Source organism: Neophocaena asiaeorientalis, unplaced genomic scaffold, assembly GCF_003031525.2.
Source record: "Neophocaena asiaeorientalis asiaeorientalis breed wild unplaced genomic scaffold, Neophocaena_asiaeorientalis_V1.1 scaffold91, whole genome shotgun sequence".
In the NCBI taxonomy this organism is placed as follows: Eukaryota; Metazoa; Chordata; class Mammalia; order Artiodactyla; family Phocoenidae; genus Neophocaena; species Neophocaena asiaeorientalis.
Window position 1 is genome coordinate 14789315 of NW_020173198.1, and position 12767 is coordinate 14802081.

A 12767-nucleotide genomic window follows, 5' to 3' on the forward strand; every position below is an offset into this window, starting at 1 on the left:
CTGGTTTTCCCGGGCTTCGGACCAGGGCTCGAACCCGTGTCCCCTGCAGTGGAAGGCAGATTCTTAACCACTGCACCACCAGGGAAGCCCCCAGGTTAAAGTTTTAAGCAGAATGCACTTACAGTTGTGTCACAGCAGGAAGCACATAATGCCAGTTGGTTCCATTATTGGTGATGTGAGGGCCTGATCACTTGATAAAGATGGTGTGTGTCCTGTTTCTCCAGGGAATGGCACCATTTTCCATTTGTAATTAATACAGACTCTCTGGGGAGACACATTGAGATCATATGAATATCCTGTTCTCCATCAGCCTTCACTCAGTGGTTTTAACATCCTTGCCTGGATCAGTTGCATAGGTGTTTGCAAAATTGTGCTTTTTCCCAGTCCTTATCCTTATCTCAATTAATTGGCATTCCTCAGTAAATAAGTTTACCTCCCGCCGTTTTTTTGAGAACCACTATGGACTCATGGGTTTTTTAAAAATTCTGTATTTAATAATAAATTATCATTATTCTTTATGGTCAATTTTTCCCCAAAATGTGGCCAGTGAAGCCTCATCAAGCTTCTGTGTCTTGGACATTAATCAAACCCCTTTGAGCACTTTCTTGCTTTCTGACGATAGGATGTTCCAGGCTCTCCTATTTTCTTTGCTACAGCTATTTCTCCAAGGACCCCTGGTTGCTTTTCCTGGAGAATTGTCTTTAGAAACCATCCAAGATGTGGATGCTATTTGCTCATTGCTACTGGAGTATCATTGCTTACAGGTTTGGGACAAATTTTAATGAGTGAACAAACTTTCCCCAGCCTCAGGCACTAAGGATATAGAAACTCATTAAAAATAATGTATCAGTTGCCTATCCCTGCCACCGATTATAGCTAGCATTTGTGGAACGCTTACTATTCGCCAGCTATTACCTGGTGCTTTTATGTGAATTACCTAATTTATGCTCTTCATCAATCCTGTCCTCTAGGTCCTACTATCTCTATTTTTGGATGAGAAAACTGCCTTTCACAATGATTAAACGACTTTCCTAAGGTCACACAGATAATAGCGAGGGAGCCAGACTGATGAACTTTGGCTGTCTGGCCCCGGAGCCTGAACTCTCATCCATAACATATGGTGCTAGCGATACCAAACTGATCTAGTTCCTGTCTTCCTGGAGCCCAACTCGGTTGGGACAACAGATACTGAAGAACGTAATTGCGATGTGATAAGTGCTACGACAGAAGAGGATCAGAGTGACAGGGGTCAGGAAAGAATTCCTGAGTAGGAGACACCCAGATTGGGGCAGGGTAGGGTGGAGGCAAGTAGCGTTTCAAACTGAGCAAACAGCCTGAGCAAAGCCTGGTGGTCAGAGGAGTTCCCTTATGAGGCAGGGAGTATTGTGATTTCTGTTTTGCAGGTCAGAAGACTGGGTCACAGAGAATGACTTGCCCAGGGTCTTAGGGCCAGTAAGTGGCAGAGCTGGGACTCCAACAAAGTCTGGTATAGGGCCTGGGCTTTTAACCACTCTGCTGTACACTGGGAGGCAGGATGCAAGTTATGCTCCTTTCACTGAGGCTCAGAGAGCCTTGCCCAGGGTCTCACAGCCAGCAGGCTCCACTGAATTCTTCTGAGCACAGGCTCTTTTTCTCCCAGTCACACTGCAGAAGCCTCAGGCCAGCCCACTTCAGGTGTTCCTTCCTGATGTCCCCTAAGACATTTCCTGCACGTTCCCCCTAGCTGTTTTCAGCGGAGGGCCACTTCAGAGCTCTTTTGTCCCTAATTGCACAGGGCTCTCCCACTCAGCACTCAGTGGGTCTTTGCTCAGTGGCAGGGAGGAAAAAGTCTACTGTCCTTCAACCTTCCCCTCTCTACTCGCTCCTCTCCACAAGGCTGTAAGAATGATGGTGAAATCAAACAAACCTCTCAACTTTGCTCCAGGTCTCTCTCCTACTCTCCCAGCCAAATTCCTGTCTCACCTGGGATGGAACTTTCCACCTGTTGTATTTGGGAGCAGAAGGGTGGGAGCCAGGTGGCAAAGCAGATTCCCAGGCCCTTCCCTGACCTCCTGACTCAGAACCTGGAGGGCTGGGCCAGGGAATCTGTATCTTCACATTCTCACAGGATAGTAATTACATCCACTAAAGTTTGAGAACCACTTCTTACAATGAGCAACTCCTCAAGACTGTTCTTGGCCCACTTTTAGTCACACTTGCCACATCCTCCCCACCATGAGCAGCTTTATGTCCACGGCATCCTCCGATATTCCATATGAAACATTCCCCAGTATCCAGCTCCTATTTCTCCCTAAGTTCAGACACATGTATCTCAGTCGATGCTCATTGGGTTTTACCGCACTGCTGTCCTATGAACATAAAACTCACGTCCACAACTTTCTCCTCAAACCAGTTCCTGTCTCTGGAGTTCTCATCTCAGAGACTGACACCACCACTGCCGAAGAACTCAAGTCATCAATCTGAGCACCAGCCTTGCTTAGTTGTTTCCATCTCCCCTGTATCAGTTATCAATTGCTGTGTAACAAATTACCCCAATACCTAGTAGTTAAGACAACAATGGTTTATTATTTCTCATGACTCCTCTGGTTTTATCCAGGATCACTCATGTGGCTTCATTCAGGCAGGAGTTGACTAGAAAATCTAAGATTCTCACTTGTGTCTGCCTGGATTTCCCTCCACATGACCTCTCCCCACCATGTGGCCTCTCATCAGTCAGTGGTCCAGCCTGAGCATCTTTCCATTGCAGCTGGGCACGGCTGAGAACTGGCACAGGGTCTCTCACATTCTGTTGGTCAGAGCAAGTCACAAGAGCAGCCCAGGTTCAAGGGGTGGGGAAACCGACACCATGTCTTGATGGGTGGAGTGGCAGGCGGGTACAGAGATGGGGGTAAGTGTTGGCGGCCACCGTGGTATCTCCCTTTACAGCCAATCATCATGTCCTGTAGCTTCCCCAGTGGGGGCTGTGGTGGCCTGGCTGCACAAGTGGCTTGATTCTTCGCCCCCCTCTTTATCTGTGCCCTTTGCTATCTAGCTTTGCAGTACATTCTGTTCTACCCTTGACTCTGGGCTCAGGCATGTGACTTACTTTGCTAATGAGATGTTAGCAAATGGGATCTAAGAAAAACCTCATAAAAGCCCTTGCCTGTTTTCACTTCCCTCTCCTGCCCCTCTGCCATGGCTGTGAGGATATCTCTGGCCTAGCCTGATAAAGGTAAGACATGGAGATGAGCCGAGCACCCCCTCCCCAGTGGTCCCAGCCAAGGCCATCCCAAACCACTGACCCTGAGACACACAGGACCAAGAGCTGCCGACCCACAGATGACAACAGACGTATGAGTGAGTCCAGCCGAGTCCACAAGAGCCACCCAGCCAACCCAAAGACTCATGAGCTAAATAAACACTGCTTTAAACCACTGTGTTTGGGGTGGCGATATACAAGTCCCAGGCCACAACTTCCATCATTCCTACTGCCTTGGCTCAGGCCTTTGTCCTCCTGGGTCTGCAATAGTTTCTGTATCAGGCCAGGCTATGCTGTCAGACAAACATCCCCCAGGCCGCACAGGCTCAAGGCAGCAAGGTTTATTTTTCGCCCCTGTTCATATACAGCTTCGTCGGCAGAGGCCCCTGCTCACTGTAGCTCAGGGATACAGGCAGAGGCGCTGCCATCTTACGTTGCAGCCATCTGAACACAAGGCTTCAAAGGTGGAGAGTGTGAATTGTACGCTGCTGCTTAAATGCGTCCCCCCAGATGTGACACCTATTTGCTCACTTTCCCCTGGCAAGATTGAGTTCCATGGTCATACCCAGAGAGGCATAGGGAGTGGGCCTTGGACTGTCCCCTGTAGTTCCTCACAGGGTTTCTCTGCTCCTGACCTTTCCCCATGCAGATCACATGGTGTCACTCTGCTGCTCTTAAACCTTCAATGGCTCCCTATGGCCCACAGGCTAACATCCAATCTTCGCATGGTTTTCAGTGGCCTTGGTGACCATCTGACCACTCCAGGCGCATTTCTTTCTTTTCTTTTTTTTTTCTTAAACATCTTTATTGGAGTATAATTGATTTACAACGGTGTGCTAGTTTCTGCTGTATAACAAAGGGAATCAGCTATACATAAACATATATCCCCGTGCAGGCTCATTTCTTGCCCTGGGCCAGTGTGAAGGCTGGGCCCTAACCACTGAACAGCTGGCACTTCCCCGGGGACCCCAGCCCATTACTCTGTTGCTCACAGAGGTCATTCTGCCAGGAATGTCCCCGCTACCCACCCCTCCCCCAGCCCTTGCCTGTCCGGCCATTACCCAGTCCCCCGGCCATTACCCAGTGCCCCGTGAGAGACCTCTGAGCACCATCTTCTCACAGATGCTGTTCCTGGCCTGTGGAAGCAACTGGTTCTCCTTTCTCGAGTACAGCGTGTTCCAAAAGTCTGAGCCCAGTTTTCTCCTTTAGGAACTTTTGAAGCATGAACAAACTTACAAAAACCAGCATTTGAAAGTTTACATTTCCCTTACATTCATTTCGCTTCCTGAGTTTGAAACAATAGACTTTAAATATTTTATTTCAGTCCCTCTTATGGCAGATGGCCATGATGACTAAAACAACAAAATGAAAATTTAGGGAGTTCCCTGGTGGCCGAGTAGTTAGGATTCTGGGCTCTCACTGCCAGGACCTGGGTTCAATCCCTGTTCGGGGAACTGAGTTCCTGCAAGCTGTGTGGCACGGGCGAAAAGAAACAACAAAATTAAAGTTGAAAAACGTGTTGTTGTAGATTCAAATAGCTAAAATTTTAAATGATTAAAAAAATAAGTTTGTAGGGGCTTCCCTGGTGACGCAGTGGTTGAGAGTCCACCTGCCGGTGCAGGGGACACTGGTTCGTGGCCCGGTATGGGAAGATCCCACATGCAGCAGAGCGGCTGGGCCCGTGAGCCATGGCCGCTGAGCCTGTGCGTCCAGAGCCTGTGCAGTGATTGCCAGGATTTGGGGGAGGGGTTAGGAGTGGGAGGGATGAAAAGCACAGGGGACTTCAGGGCAGTAGAACTATTCTGTGGGATACTGTAATGGTGGCCACAGGACATTACATTATGCATTTATCAAATCTAATAGAAGGTACAACATTAAGAGTGAACCCTAACTTAAACTATAGACTTTAGTTAATAATAATGTATCAATATTGGTTCACCAATGACAACAAATACACCACACCAGTGCAAGATGTTAATAATAATGGGGGCAACGGGGTGGGGGCAATATATCAGAACTTTCTGAAAGTTTTTTTTCTGTACACCTAAAACTGCTCTAGAAACAAAATTTGTTTATACTTCTGAAATTATTAGAGCTTAAATCTGCACTGAGACTGGTGGGACACTGGGTATATTCTTTCGACAGCAGGGTTTCTCAACCTGGCTACACATTATAACCACCTGGGGTATTTTATGCGCCGGTTCTCCTCCTCCACGTCAATTAAATCAGAAACTTGTGCGTGGGGCCTGGGCCTATAAAGAGGTTCTGAACCCAGTTTCCAATGTGGGTAGGAGGTGTGTGTGTGGGGTTCCCCATGCCAACGAAAAATGCCCTGGACACCAGATGGGTGTCCTACAAGTCAACAATTTTGATGCTATCGGAGTTAGCGTCAGATTCCACAGGTTAAGGGCTCAATCTTACAAGACTGCCCTCCTCCCCAAGATGCCAGTTGCAAGCCCAGGTTGTTACCTGTGCTTCTGACTGACTGACTATAAGTCAGAGGTACCCATGACCTCCTCCCGCTTTGGATTCAATTAATTTGCTAGAGTAGCTCACAGAAATCAGAGAAATATTTTACTTACTAGATACCGGTTTATCCTAAAAGAATATAACTCAGGAACAGCCAGATGGAAGAGATGCACAGGGTAAGGCATGAGGAAAGAGCTCAGAGAGTCCAAGCCCTCTCCAGGGGCACCTCTCTCCCCAAATCTCCAAGTTTTCACCAAAACCTTTCCTTTTAATGGAGGCTTCATTACCCCGTCACGATTAAGTCATCAGCGATTGGTTCAGCCCCAAGCTGGGGAGGTGGGACTGAAAGTTCCAACCTTCCAATCGCTAGGTTGGTTCCCCTGGCAACAAGCCCCCATTCTTAAGTGAGGTCAATTAACATAACAAGAGACACCTTTATTGCTCTCCGCCCTTAGGAAATTCCAAGGATTTTAGGAGCTCTGTGCCAGACATGGGAAAAAAGACCAAATATATGTTTCTTATTATAAATCATAGTATCACAGCATGTTTAAAAAACTCCTCAGGGTTTCTAGCGATGGCACTACAGACTTCCATGGTTGGGATGGGTGAGATGGGTGAGGGCAGATGACACAGGGGTTTACAGCTCGTGTTCTGAAGTCAGATGACATGTGTTTAAATCCTGACTCTAATGAGCTGAATAACACCGGGCACGTCCCTTCTGGTCTCCAGCCTCAGCCTGTTCATCTGTAAAATGGGGATAATAAGAGCAATTTCCGCACCTGGAATTCCCTGACGGTCCAGTGGTTAGGACACGGCACTTTCAATGCCGTGGCCCAGGTTCGATCCCTGGTCAGGGAACTAAGAGCCCACAAGTCGCGAGGCACGGCCAAAAAAAAAAAAAGAGCAATTGTCCAATGATGTTGCTGTGGGGATAAAATAATTTCATTCATGCAAAGCACCAAGTACAGAGCAAAGGTCCAATACACAGTTGTGTTTAAGTAAACTTGGGGTTGTAGGTGAGAGTTGCAGAGGTGAGATCCTGCACCCTTGTTTACAGATGGGGGAACTGAGGCCTAGAGAGAGAAAATTGTCCCTAATCACAGAGCAGGTTAGTGAATGAAACAAGACTAGCACCTGGGTCAAACAGGTTAAGAATTTAGATGGTGATCTAGCAGGACTGGAGCATCTTAAGCACACTACAGGTGGTGAAAACGCTACCCTGTGAAACGCTCAGGAGATGCATGCAGTTCCACAATGTACCACCAGGTGGCACTCCTACCCCATCTATGACCAAAGTCAGGACGTGGAAAAAAATTTAAGTTCTGGAGTAGAGAATTTCCACCTCTTCCCTTGGATCCAGCAAAAATATCTAACGAAGATATTAGATATCTAATGTCAGTTATATATCAAGCGCCTGCAGTGTATACAGGCACTTGATATATAACTGAGTCGAATACACTGCAGGCGCTCGATATATAACTGAGTCGAAAAGTAAGGTTCAGATCCATTATATATGGAGAAGTTGACTGGTTTGCTGGTTAAGAATGTGGATTTTTGAATGCCAGCCGTGTGCGTTCAAATTCCAGCTCCCCACTTACCAGCTTTCAAATCTTTTCTTCATGCCTTAGTTTCCTCCCCTGTAAAATGGCAACGATAATACCGACTCCCTCAGAGGATTATTGTTGGAAGGATTAAATAAGTTAATATGAGTAAAACAAGTTTTTTGAAAATTCCTCACACATTTGTGCAGTATATAGGTGTTAGCAATTGTTAATTTCTCAAACAAACAGCTTTATTGATGGACAACTGATAAACAGACTGCACATATTTAAAGCGTACAGTTGATAAGTTTTGATTTATATATGCTGTACCTGTGAAACCATCACCGCCATCAAGATAGTGAACACACAGATCATCCCCCAAAGTTTCCTCCTGACCTTTGCAAACCTGCCCCTGATCCCTGCCGGAAGTCACTGCCCTGTTTCCTGCCTCCATAGATGAGTGTGGATTTTCTAGAATTTTTATCAGTGGAATCATATGGTGTGCGCTCCTTTTCATCTGGCTTCTTTCAGCATGTTTATTTCAGGTTCATCCACGTTGTTGAGTGTGTGAAGTTCATTTCTTCTGGCTTCGGTGAAGTATTTCATTGTATGAGTACACCACAGCTTGTCAATCCATTTACCTGAAGATGGACATTTGGATTGCTTCCAGCCTGCGGGTGTTACAAATAAAGCTGCTGTGAGCATTGTTGTATAAGACTTCATAATGACACACACTGTCATTTGTCTGGAGTAAACGCCTAGGAGTGGGATGGTAGGAAACTGGTGAAATGTTCTCCAGAGTGGCTGTCCATCCCCACCTGCAGTGTCTGAGCATTTTAGTTGCCCCATATTCTTGTCAACAGCGAGTGTAACCCGTCTTTTGGGTTTTTGGCATTCTAATAGGTGTATAGTGGCATCTTATTGTGGTTTTAATTTGCATTTCCCTAGTGAGAAATTATGTTGCCATCTTTTCAGGTGTTCATTTGCCATTGGCATATCTTCTTTGCCAAAGTGTTCAAATTTAAAGCCCGTTTAAAAAATTTTTGGTTGCTTAAGTATTGAGTTTTGAGAATACTGTATATGTTCTGGATACAGGTTCCTTATCAGTTATATGTCTGGCAAATATTTCTCCTAGTCTGTGGCTTGAGATAGAAAATTCCCTTACGAATGTCTTTTGAAGAGCTGTTCTTAATTTTGATGAGGTCCAGTTTATCAAATTTTTTCTTTTACGTATTGTGTTTTAGAAAACATACCTAAGAAATCTGCCTTACACAAGGTCACAAATATTTTCTCCCATGTTTCTTTCTAGAATTTTTATAGTTTTAGACCTTAAATTTAGGTCTATGACTCAATTGGAGTTAATTTTTTTGTATGTAATTTTTGTATATAGTGCAAGGTATGGGTTGAGATATATAGATATAGATATGTGTATATATATATATATATATATATATATATACATATATATATATCTCCAATTGTTCCAGCATCTTTTGTTGAAAATACTATTTTTTCTCCACACAATTAACTTTGTACCTTTGCTGAAAGTCAACTGAGCATGAATATGTGGATATATTTCTGAATTCTTTATTCAGAATAAGATCTTTGTCTGTCTTTGTGCCAATACCATACTGTAGCTTTATAATAAGTCTTGAAGTCAGAGACCTCAAATCCTCCAACTTTGTTTTTCTTTTCAAAGTTGTTTTGGCTATTTAGGTCCTTTGAATTTCCATTTGAATTTTAGAATCAGTTAAATAATTTCTACCCCAAAAAGCCTGCTGGGATTTTGGTTGGATTTGCATTGAATCTAACCTTAATTTTGGGAAGAACTGACCTCTTAACAATATTGAGTCTCCTAGCCCACACACATGATTTATCTCTCTATTTAGGTCCTTCTAGATTTCTCTCAGCACTATTCTATAGTTCTTTCTTTTCTCGGTCTTTTTTTTTTTTCTGTTTCATTTTGGGTAGTCTCTGTTGCTCTCTCTTCAACTTCACTAATCTTTTCTTCAGCAGTATTTAATCTGCCTTATTATAGACTGAATGTTTGTGTTGCCCCACTCTGCACACCCCAATTCATATGTTGAAGCCCTAACCCCCAATGTGATGGTATTGGAAGGTGGACCTTTGGGAGGTGATGAGGTCATGGAGAGGAGAGGGAGTCCTCATGATGGGATTAGTCTTTATAAGAGGAGACACTTAGCTTGCTCTCTCGCCACACAAGGAAAGGCCGTGTGGGAACACAGTGAGTGAGAAGGCAGCTGTCTTAAGCCAACTATAGAGACCTCACCAGAACCCGACTGTGCTGGCCCCAATCTTGGACTTTCAGCTTCCAGAACTGTGAGACATAAATTTCTGGTACTTATTTTGTGTCAGTTTATGGTATTTTGTATGGCAGCCTTGGTCGACTAAAACATACCTTTAATCTCATCTTGCACATTTTTCATCTCAGACATTGTGCTTTTCCTCTCCAGAAGTTCAATTCAGGTATTTTGTTTTGTTTTTTAATATCCTCCAAGTCTCCACTTAATGTGGCCAATTTTTCCTCTGTCTTCTTGAACACACTGATGTAGTTGTCATAAATTTTTCAGTGTTCTTGTCTGCTAATTCTATTACCTGTATCACTTCTGGCTTGGGTTCATTAGATTGATCCACCCCCACCCCCACCTCCCATTATGGGTCTTAGTTTCCTCCTTCTTTGCAGTTTTTTCAATTGTGATCCAATTTTTTATTGGATGCCAGATATTGTGAATTTTACCTTACTGAGTGCTGAAAATGTTTGTATTTTTACAAATATTCTCGATTTCTTTCTGGGACACCAGCAAATGGACTGAAAACAATTTAGTCTTTGGGGTTCTGCTTTTAAGCTTTATTAGGCAGGACCAGAGAGGTAATGAGTCTGGGACTAATTTTGCCCTAATACTTAGGCGACTTTGACTTGATGCTGCACGGATGATGAAATCTACTGTGGTTGGTGGGATGGGGAACTAGTCCCAGCCTGGGGGAGCTCTGAGATTGTTCCCTCTGATGCTTTGGGGTGGTTCTTCCCCACCCTGGGGTCATTTCCTCACAGGTGTGCACTGATCCTTCTCTCCTGGACACCAAGGGAACCATCTACAAGTCTACAGAGCTCTCTCTGGGCAGCTCCCTCCTCCTTCGAGCTCTGTCCTTCAGACTCTAGACACATTGGTGTCCCACCTGCCTGGCTTCCTTAACTGGAGACAGTCCCCCTCCCTGCACCATGGCCTGGAAACTCTGTCCAGGCAGTGAGCTGTCGTGGTTGGAGGACTCACCTCATTTGTTTCCCATCTCACAGGGAGGACTGTCCTTCATGCCTGATGTCCAGTGTCTTGAAAATCATCATTTCATATATTTTGAGTAGTTTCAGATGGGAGGGTACAGCTAATCCCTATTACCCAATCTTGGCGGGAAGTAGATGTCCTATTAGGTTATATATGTGAATATATTACACATATACTAAGAAAAATTACAGTTGACCCTTGAACAACATGGGTTTGAACTGCACATGTCCACTTATACCTGGATTTTTTTCAATCATAAGTATAACATTTCTACACAATCTACAGTTGGTTGAGATGTGGAATGGTGGATAAGGAGGGCCGACTATAAATTATACTCGGATTTTCGGCCGTGTTGAGGGTCGGCGCCCCTGCCCCCCACGTTGTTCCAGGGTCGACTGTATATATATAGCAGTATGGAAGGCTTAATCAAAAAATAAAAGTCTCCCCCTGTGCCTCTGTTCCACTCCTGTCCTTGTCCAAAGGTAATCACTCAGGCACTGGTTCCTGTGTATCTTTCCAGAAGTGTCTGTTCATATACAATTACCTACATATCTGCTCAAGTGGTACCATAGGGTATATACTCTTCTATATCTTGCTTTCTTCACTTACATTGATATCTCAGAAATCTTTTCATATCGGCAAATACAGGCCTAACTTATTTTTATGCTGCAGAGTTCTCCATAGAATAGGTGTCGTATATTTTATTTAGCCATCCTGTACTGAGGGCCATTTGGTTAGCTGCACATTTTCCCTGCTACAATCAATGCAGCAGTGAGCACATATACGTGTGTTTTAGCACACATGTATGTATGTATCCGCAGGTAGATTTCCAGAAAGATTGCTGAGTCGTTGGACACCAGCCAGGGCCAGTGCTCTAAGCACCAAAAAGATATCTTCCGAAATACAGAGTGAAAAAAAAAACCTATATTGTAGAATATAACTTCAGTTTTTGAATGATACAAACTGACACGGATGTTGAATTGAAAGCAGCTTCTTCCTGGATTTTTTTCTCTCTTTCCTGTGTGTGACCCTATTTTTCCAGTTTTCTAAGCACTGCTTTGGAGTCACCTCCAGTCACAGATTTTGGCTACGGGGAAGGACAAGTGACAGATTCCTATATACCTGCAGGGGGCGCCCAAGGAACGCTTGCTGACTTGTTGAGTTGATCGCTGCAGAAAGTTCTATCACTGGACAGCGCTGCTCCAGCCTTCACCTAAGACAGTCTCTCCAGGCCTTTCTTCTGCAGGCGGATGGATTTCACATTAAATTCACAGACGTGGAGCTGTCCCTTCACAGCCTGTGAAAGTCAGGCAGCCACACAACTACTGAGCCTGCGCGTCTGGAGCCTGTGCTCCGCCAACAAGAGAGGCTGCGATAGTGAGAGGCCCCTGCACCGCGATGAAGACTGGTTCCCGCCCCCCAACACAGAAAAAATAAATTAATTAATAAACTCCTACCCCCAACTTCTAAAAAAAGTCAGGCAGCCATCTCAATGCTGCAGCTGCAGGCAGAGATGGCAATGAAATAGAGTTAGTAAGGGCTTCCCTGGTGGCGCAGTGGTTGAGAGTCCGCCTGCCGATACAGGGGACACGGGTTCGTGCCCCGGCCCGGGAAGATCCCACATGCCGCGGAGCAGCTGGGCCCGTGAGCCATGGCCGCTGAGCCTGCGCGTCCGGAGCCTGTGCTCCGCAACGGGAGAGGCCACGACAGTGAGAGGCCTGTGTACCGCAAAAAAAAAAAAATAGAGTTAATGCAATGCTGGGCCAGGGGTCCCCAATGATCGGGAGGTGGAGCTGGGGTGGAGGATTGCGAACCCCATTCCTGGGGTCAGTCGGGTCCCCTCTCCCCCATCTCCCCAGCCTCTCCTAGTCCACTTCCCGTAGGGATTTCAGAAATTGAATGAGTTTTCCATCAGCCGGAAAGAGATTGAAAGAATCTCTTTTACAAGAGATTGAAAAAAACATCTTTTAGTGGTTGATGAGGGATCTCTAACCAGTGACGTGTGTAGTATATTCAACACCCAGAGTAGACAATTTTTTTTAACACCTTCTTCCTCTATACAATAATATTCCCAGTAATAATTATATTCCTGGTTACTTTCTTAGTTTTGATACAGTTGACAGATACAAAGATTACATTTCAATTTTAAAGATACTGAGTTCAGTAAAAGATTTCATGCATGAACTAAAACGTCCACGTTCCAAACAAAAATATTAC

General features: G+C 44.9%; 1 non-coding gene across 1 annotated transcript; it reads left to right on the forward strand.

The window, feature by feature from the left end:
• Positions 1–6493: 6493 nt before the first annotated feature.
• Positions 6494–6565, forward strand: TRNAE-UUC (transfer RNA glutamic acid (anticodon UUC)). Its single transcript has one exon. It is a non-coding gene; the product is annotated as a tRNA-Glu (tRNA).
• The last annotated feature ends 6202 nt before the right edge of the window (positions 6566–12767 follow it).